This window comes from Plecotus auritus (assembly GCF_963455305.1).
Source record: "Plecotus auritus genome assembly, chromosome: 4".
Classification (NCBI taxonomy): domain Eukaryota; kingdom Metazoa; phylum Chordata; class Mammalia; order Chiroptera; family Vespertilionidae; genus Plecotus; species Plecotus auritus.
In genome coordinates, this window is record NC_137775.1 from 128,323,825 (window position 1) to 128,333,469 (window position 9,645).

Here is a 9,645-nt window from a genome sequence, read left to right on the forward strand (position 1 = left end):
GAGGAGGAGTTGAGCATGCGTGGGCATGCACACCTTTGTGTGTATGGGTGTGAGTTTGAGGGCTGTGGGGGTGTGTCCATTTGGATGGCTGGCTAGATGTTTATCTGCAGGTGTTGCCACAGAAAATAGAAGTGGATATTCAGAAAACAAAGTGACAACCCAGGATCTCACAGACAAGCTGAAGGACTGCTCAGAGAAGGGGGAGGTTCACACAACCTCAACCAAAACAGAATGAGGCAGAGAAGGAAGTTGCATCAGAAGAGGAAGAATGCCAAGGTCATGCTGAAGAGCCACAATGTCACAAAATAAAAATAAAATGTATGACTCTCATTGTACCTAGTCAAATACTGTTACAGTATTTTCTTCTTTGCAGCATGTAAATATTACTGAGATAATATTTAGTGCAGCAAACATGGAGAACACAGAAAAACACAAACAAAAAAATTGCTATAATTTTTTCAGTTATGTACATCATATCTTATTTATTTGGATCAGTGATTAATTATAACTTGCTTTCAACTCCAAATAAAAATGTTTTTCTCCAGCACTTAAAAATATTAAAAACACGTTCTGAGATGGACTTACTAAAGAACATTTTAAAGGTCTTATTATTAGCACAAATTGAAATTTTTAATAAAGATACTCTAATAATAGTGAAGCAATTGAAATGTCAGAGCAAGAAATATAGATCCCAAGATGTTATTAAGTTTTTCCATTTCCATTTATGTAGAAATGTTTGTCTCTTTACCTAAAAAAGGTAAAAGAGTAGTTTTCCTCTTGTGACTGCACAAATAAAACATTTATAGGAGTAGCTTTAAGTGAGGGGGTTTTATAAAAAGTTAATAAAACACTGGAATAAGCTTGGCATTAGGGTCTCGTATGAGTCTTTTGAATCTATTGCTTTATAAATATAGTCATAGGAATTGGCTTTCCATCCCTTGTTGGAAATGTAATGGCTTGCCAGTCTCACAAATAGTTAAAAGCATATTGAGTTTTGGGCAGTGAACTAGGAAAGTTTGGTGTACTTTAATTGAAGTACAAAACAGTACTTCTCCATTGAATAAATTATTAGTCCACATGCTAGTTTGCCAGGTAACTAGTGAATGGGCTTGGGGTGGGCAGAGGGGAGAGAATTTGACAAGGAAGAGGAAAGCACCCAGTAATGAGAGTGGGAGCAAGCAAGTAAGCTCACTCTATTTGCACACAGTAGTTACTCAGCAAATAAGTGTTGAAGGAGTGAAGGAAATGAGTGATAAGTACAAAGAAAGTGGCAAAAACACCTAATTCAAAATGCAGTTTAAATTTTGCTTCATGACAGGGTTATAATATTTTGCCCATAATAGCTGCCTTTATGATACATAAAGATATATAATTTTTTAGAAATTGTGAGACCCTTAACAAGAAAACATTTAGTCTTGGGAGAAATAGAAATCTAGGCAAATTTGTAGATTTCCTGAAGTTTTCTTTTTTTTACAAGCCTAAATTCAGTGTCACTTTAGGAACATAAAAATGTGTTAGGTGTAAATCGGTTTACTCAAAACCATTACATATTTTAAATATAATTTATTCAAATATTATAAATTTACTAATTAAAATTGTTTTTTTTCTTTTGAAAACTAATTACTAATGGGGCTATGAACTGACATAAAATATTTGGCTTTTGCCAATTGAGGAGTAACCAACAAAAAATTAGAAAGGGAAGAAACCATAAACATTACAGTAAAAACAAACAAACAAAACCAGAAAGTTAACATGTTTTCTAGACCAACTGCTTTCCCTTAGGCATTTGTTTTCAAAAAATAATCTAAGGGTTGGAAAAAGAGAGAGAAAAAAAATAAACCAAAATAATTGACTGTAACTTTTTCCCAAGGATCCACATTTTTGTTTAAAGAGTGAATGCTCCCGAATTGGCTAGTTTCCCTGCTTTCTGGGCTTCCACATCTTCATGGGGTTCTCCATCTGGACTTATTTCCTGACTCAGAACTTGCTGAGGACCTCGAGTCCCACTCCAGAGGAGCCTCATGAACTCCCTACCCGGTGTATGTTCTGGGAAGCCTGTCCTTTCTGATGGTTCTCAAGGAATGGGAAGCCGGGATGCGTGTGTGTGAGCTTAGCGATGGAAAGTCCTCCTTTACATTAAATCTACAGACCTTTCCTTCAACAAGTGGCAGGCCATTCTTAATTCCTGCTCCTCTGTACTGAAGAACTTAGCATTACTTCCCCTGGTGATCCAAGGAACTTTATTTGCCCGAAATACCCCTCTCTCCCAAGACAATTTCCCCTCCTCTGGGAAATGCTCTTGTGTCAGGTTGCACTGCCCTTGAACGAGACAACTTTCTCTGCTTGTCTTTATCTGTCTAAATAAAGCTAACCTACATTTGCTGTCTAATTTGTTGGGATGCTTGCTCATGCTATTTAAAGCATCCCTCAAGGCTCTGTAGAAAACAAGATGCATTATCTCCAGGAGGGAACCTTTAGGTTTGCTGGTCATTTAAAGAATTCAAGAATTTAAAGAATCCATTCAGTCTTCAGTTGTTCAGATGTGAAGGACAAAGGAAACTTCGTGGTTTTTATTTCAGTACATAGCTGGGATCAGTTATAGCAAAAGAAGTAGTTAGCAACTCTCTCTCTCTCTCTCTCCCTCTCCCCCTCCCCCTCCTCCCCGTCTGTGTGTGTGTGTGTGTGTGTGTGTGTGTGTGTGTGTTGCGGGGGGGGGGGGGTGTCTTTATCTCTAGGTTTCATGAAATCCAGCTTTTCTGAAGATTAAGTGCTGGACAGACTGTATTTTTCACCCTCGGCTCTGATCATTGGCCGGTACCCTCTCAGGGAATAAATGTGAAAGATCAAAAGGAGGTGTCACCTTAGCAAACAAGCTTGTGGTGAGGTTATGGTTTGTCTCCACCTCCCTTTTCAGTCTCCATCTGACATTTCATTAGACAATCCTGGTACTTCCACATTCCAGGGGGAAAAGAAAATTCTAAACAGGGAAAGGAACAAAATATTGGGGCTGTAAATAGGACTCTACTGTGCACTTCTATATGACTGGTAATTCAGAGAGATTTCAAATCTGTTGCTTGTTTTTTTCTCATCTGGTATTTGTGTCAGTCTGTTGGCTTGCTTAGTGGGAGGGAGAGCTGGTACAATGAGATGGTTTTAACCATTAGTGCCCTGCTGCTCCCTTAAGCACATGCTTTTTATCAGTATCCACTTGTTCAGCGTGATTTTTGTGACGTCCATTGCAGTGAATGAGTCAGAAACCACAAGCTAACAGGTCTATTCTGTCACCTAGGAAACCAATGCATCATCCACAGGAAATGCAGGCCCCAATGGGGAGTGTGCCCAGATCAGGTTATGAAGCTGGCAATGATTTTTTCAAAAGAGGTCAAATAATAATGCGTAGAATCTCAGTCTAGGGTGGGAAGTAGATCTGGGCTCCTAGGCAGGGATGGAGAACTGTCAGGCAGAAATACCAGGAGAAATTCAGCTAATATCATGTAAGATGTCTGTTTTAACAAATTTACCAAGGACAAGGGGATGGAGACATGGGTTAATTTGCCACTACACCAAATGCATTTATTTGCCCATTGGCTGAGGGATTTTTAGTGTATGAAGTGAAATGAAAAAACTGACCATAAACCAGGCTTTAAGGTCAAACTCCTTTTTCATGGTCACTCTCCATTGGGTTAAAAAAGTGATGGAGAATTCCTTCAGAGAAAATCACACCCTGATTCTCATGCTCCCACTGTTTCATTTTGCTTTTCTGCCTGGGCCTTATTTTTTCCTTCCTGATCACTATAGTTCAGCTGTAGTCTATCCAGATATCTGTGAATATAAGCTTAATACAGCTGAGAAAAATTACCTGCGCAGTACTTTCAAGTTGTCTGATGAGCTTAATGTTTCCAGGCAGAATTACACCCTCCAATTGCGATGGGTGAAAGGTTCTGCGTAAAAGTACAATGTGAGCTCTCCCAGAACTTCCTGTATTAAACTCAAAGAATATTAGAACGGGGGAAAAACAACTCAGAGATTACCTGGTCCAACCACCTCATTTTTCATATGAAAAATGAGTCTCAGAGAAGACATTTGTAAAGGTCACACAGTATAACCAATTAGTGTGTATGGTGGGGTCAGGGAGAGGAGAGGAAAGAGGTAGGAAGGTTGACCACAAGCTTGAAACAAGTTACCAAGTGACATGACCACCTCAGAGGCTATTAAAATACTAAGCTGTATTAATTGAAGTATGGAATCCTGACTAAGAGGGGCAATGGTACCCTCATGGCTGGTCAGTGTTACCAAGAGTATGACCTTCTATCTTGAGTACCCATTGGACAGGGAACAATGACAAACTCAAATGGCCCACAGGAGGGTAAAGATGATGCTAAGAGTTTTAGTAACTATAACCTAAAAAGAACAATGAAAAACATTATACTATTTAGCTTGGAGACCATGGAGGAATGGGATGAGGTATTGTCAAATAAATGAAAGTCTATCTTGAAGATCAGACTTATTTTGTGTGACTGAGAAGGGCACATTGGTACAAGTTAAGGGTGATGGGTTTTAGCTCCATATAAGTAATTTTTCAATAATTCAAGCTGATTGAGATGGATTAAACTACCAATGGGGTAGTGAATTAATTATTTATCTTCAAAGGTGTTCAAGTATTAATTTATCCAAACACATCGATTCATTTATCCAAATACCTGCCATATACCAGTCTCGGAGGACTTTAAGTTTATTGTCTGTGTTAATGAAGGCAATACTAGCTGCTGTGTTAAATCTGTATATCAAACCTAAAACTGTGTTGTGGGCTCAGATGATGGGAAATTTATTTCTCATTCAGATAATATCTAAAATGGGTGTCCCTGGTTGTGGGTGGCTCTCATGGTAGTTGAAGGAACCAGGCTCTCCCATCTTGTAATTCTGCCATCTTCAACATGTGGCTTATGAGGTTGCTCTAGGCACTGACATCCTGCTGACAGACAGGGAAAGAATGTGGAGATTGCATGGGGAGATTTTATGGGATGGACTTAGAAGTGACGCACATAAACTCTGCTCATATTCTGTCCAGTGGAATTTAGTCACATGGCCACATCTAACTGCAAAGAGAGGCTTTAAAATGCAGTCCTGTGTCCAGAAAAAAGAGGAAACGGGTTCGATGACTGACTAGTGAGTCTTTTACCACAGTGTCCAACTCTGAGCTTCTAAAATTATGGTGACAAAACTAAGATAGAAATTTAAAATTTTTCTTGATTAATGCCAATGTCATCATGTCTTAGGTTTTCATTAAATGTCTTTCTGTTGAAGGTCTCCTAGTCAATATATATTGTTAAGTTTAAAAAAAAAGCAAGATAGAGAACAATGTATATAGTATGCCACTTTTGTGAATGAAAAGAGTAATAATAATGATAATATGTATTTGCATTTGCTTGCATACGTATAAAGAAACACTAAAAGAATGCACAAGAAACCGTAGGGACTAGGGTGGGAGTAAGAGGGAGGATGGAGACATCACTGGGAGCAAGACTTCTCCATATATGCCTCTAAATATTGTTTAATTAATTATATAAAACTATGTCATTTTAAAAAATATTTCTATTGAGGAAGACTTTTTCACGGACTGATCTCTTTTTGTTTTCAAGTAATGGGAAGCTTGAGAAAAGGACTATTTGGGAAGGTGAGCAAGGCATAACTTATGAGCCTGAGGTAACAGCAGTGATAAATATGATGTCTTTCTTATTCTAATGTGCCTGTACTGAATTAATTAGATATTTCAAAAGAAAGTAAAAGAATAATAATGCTTGGTTTTATGTGGAAACATCTGAATATCTCAGAGTGCTTTTATATCCTACATTTTTGTTTATTTTCATAATAGTCTTAATAACTATGATACAAAAGGTTTAAATTAATTTCTTGTTTTGTAAGATACTGTCAGAGTCAAGAATAGGAGTTTAATTGTCAACAATTCATGTTAGACTTGTGGACCAACCCTCTTCATTTTTGGGTAGTATCAACATTGGAAGTATGTGATAAAAATCCTTTATGTTTTATTGCTTTTTCATAAATTTTTCTTATTTAGTTTTCTCATCAACCATGTGAATTAATTGGGACTGGTATTATCTTTAGAGATGAAAAACAATAGTGGCCTCTATAAATAAAGTTAAAAGGCTAATGTAAAATTGGGGGAAGGAGGACTGTCCTTAATATATAAAGAGCCATTACAAATCCAATCTAATGAAAGAGTAATATGCAAATTGACCATCACTCCAACACACAAGATGGCTGCCCCCATGTGGTCAAAGATGGCTGCCCCCATGTGGACACAAGATGGCTACCACAAGATGGCCAGCAGGGGAGGGCATCTGGGAGGGACCAGGCCTGCAAGGGAGGGCAGTTGGGGGCGATCAAGCCTGCAGGGGAGGGCAGTTAGGGGTGACCAGGCCTGCAGAGGAAGGTAGTTAGGGGCAAACAGGCTGGCAGGGGAGCAGTTAGGCACCAATCAGGCTGGCAGGGGAGTGGTTAGGGGGTGATCAGGCTGGCAGGCAGAAGCGGTTAGGGGCAATCAGGAAGGCAGGTAGGCGAGCAGTTGGGAGCCAGCAGTCCTGGATTGTGAGAGGGATCCCAGATTGGAGAGGGTGCAGGCTGGGCTGAGGGACACACCCCCCCATGCACAAATTTCATGCACTAGGCCTCTAGTAAATAAATAAAAGGCAAATATTCCAACACAAAAATTGGCAAAAGTTATAGATTAAAAAATCATAGAAATTTCCCTGGCTGGGTAGCTTAGTTGGTTAAAAGCATCATCCCGATATGCCAAGGGTTCTATCCTCTGTCTATAAGAATCAACCAATAAATGCATAAATAAGTGGAACAACAAATTGCTGTTTCTCTCTCTCAAAAAAAAAAAAAATCACAGAAAGAGATCTCAATAACAACCAAATAAACATTAAAAATACTATTTCTCCTAAAAATGAATAGAGGTAAAAGAATCATAGTATCTAGTACTAACAAAGGTATATGAAAATAGGAACATTGATATTTTTCTGGAAGGGAAGGGATTTCAGTTGGCAATACCTTTCTGAAGGAAATATATTAAAACTTTAAACATGTTCTAGCAACTTCATTCCAATTTATCCTAATGAAATATCCAGAAAAACATAACAATTTATGTTAAATAATATGAATATTAACATTCTTAAGAATTCAGCAAAATGTGGATTGCACAACATAGTAAGGAAGTGGAATACCAAGCTGACATCCATTAAAATACCATGCAAAAGAATTAGCTAAAAGCTAAAGGAAAATTCCACTACCCAATCTACCTAATAAAAGAGTAATGTGCTAATTGACTGTACCTTTGTGATGCCCACCAGCCAATCAGGAGTGAGTATGCAAATTAACCCAACAAAGATGGAAGGTTAATTTGCATACGCAGGCATTCCGTACCACCCCAGCCACTCCGGGCCTCTGGGCAGCGTGGGAAGGCCGAAAGGCAACTCTGGCCGGAGCGAAGGCGGTGCCAGCAGCCAGGGGAAGGAAGGCCCATTCTTGCATGAATCTTCATGCATCGGGCCTTTAGTGTTAAATAAAAAAGCATGATTCAAAGAAAATATAGAGAAATATATATACACTTATACATTTTATAGTCTGAAAACTTAGACAAAGCTAGTTAAGAGTGACTTAAGTTTAGAAGACACATTTCCACCAAAAAAGCGTTTGATGGTCCTTGAAAGCTTTAAAACTAGATAGCATTCTCACCTCCTTGCCGATATCCATTCTACTAGGCTGCTTGATCAAAAATAGAAAATTGGTCAGGGCAGCCCTTGGTGGGCTTTGCCAGGTCCCATAAAGAACCCTCAGCAGCTCCCATGGGGAATTTAATGTTGCATAGATCCAACAGACTTTGAATCTATGGAACTATCAGTGTGGTTCAGCAAAGGTTTCAGAATGAGAGCTTTTACTACACCAGGCTTTTAAATTCTTGAACATATTTTTAGCCCTTCCCTCAATTAATGTTTGGATTATCGGCTTATAGGCGTTCAAAGTCGATGCCATTTTTCTAATCACACATTCCAAATTATTTCCATTTCTTGGATTACTTTTCCTTATTTCTTGCTGATTGCCGTTCATAGACTCAGCCAGCATTTTTTCACGTGTTTTGAATCTCTTTGTCTTTCAGGATCACCCTTCTTGACTAATCATCCATTTCTTACCCACATGCAGCACTGGTGATTTTTTTTTTTTTTTTTTACCACATTTAACTTGTGAATCTCTTTTATTTGCATCCTAATCATAAGCCTCTTCTCAATAGCACATTCAACATTCTCATTGCTTTTGCAATGATCAGACATACTGGGGTTAATAATGCTGCAAAACACCCTAAATTAAATATAGCAAACCTGCTAGTAATATAAAACCAATTGGCCAAGGCTAAAAAAAACTGTCCAACTGCTATTGCTGTCTGTTAGGGGCAGGCAAAGTTGAAACACTTTTGCTCTGGGAGAAAATTATTTTTCATCTCAATGAAAGTTCACAGGTGGATAAGCTGCCAAAGAACCTGTCTTTCCTCCGCCCTGGTGCCTGCCATTCTGGTGAGTAATTTGTAACGATAGTCATCAAGTCACATATAAATATGTAATCAACCAAAATTATTTTTAGATAGCTCAGTTGGTTCTCATTGTCTTAATGAGGCTGAGGTCCTGGGTTTGATCTCTGTGTAGGTTATTTAGTATACAGAGTAAAGCTGTTTTCCACAGGCAGTCTATACAGACACTCGGCCATCTCACAAATGCATGCTCTTCAGGGGGCCTAGGTACAGTGTGTGATGAAGCAGTCATATCATTTCGCTACAGTCCTTATAGGACAGTACCGTTACCAACCTTCGTAACAATTGTGTGACCCTGCAATCTTCAAACTCAAAACTTCAATTAGCCATTAGTCTGAGAGAAGATGCTTCAGTCATATTCAAACATTTTAACAGTCTATCTATAAGCACAAGTTGGACCACACTGTTCTCCAAATATAAAATACTAAAGTCAAAAGAGGCTCATTTTTCTAATTGAGATTGTTAGAAAAAATAGAGGGTGGTGCCTGATTTGCCTACCTTTCCTCTCTGGGGACCTGATGACAATGGATTCCCATTGAGTTAGCATTCGGAGATTTGCCAACGATCAGGGCAATGTCACCAGAGAGTGATACACATTTGTGAAAGCACAGAAGGTTACAGATTCACAACTCAGTTTCTGGCCTCAAATACAATTTTCTCCCTGTGTTTTCAGGATCCCCTCCTCCCTCCAACGCCAGAGCTGCAGGCAGTTCTCTAAATAACACCGCGTCCCTGGACTCCTAGCTCGCATTGGTACATTTCGGCAGGGCTCCTTTGAGGTCTGCCCGCCACCGCCTCCCCTCTCCCAGGCTTCTCTTCCTTTGTCTGAGTCAGCCGTGAGTCACCTCACTCATTAGGGGAACTCAGAATGCCTCTCGGTCCTCTGGGTCCCTTTTGTCTCCCTTCTTGTAACTAGTTTCCTGGCAGCCTAAGGTCTGAGGCCAACCTTGAAGCTGGGGCTGGGTCCTTACTAAGATGGTCTGGTCAGTAAAGAGGTTGGCAGACAGCAAATAGAATTAAAATGATGATGACGATAATGACAA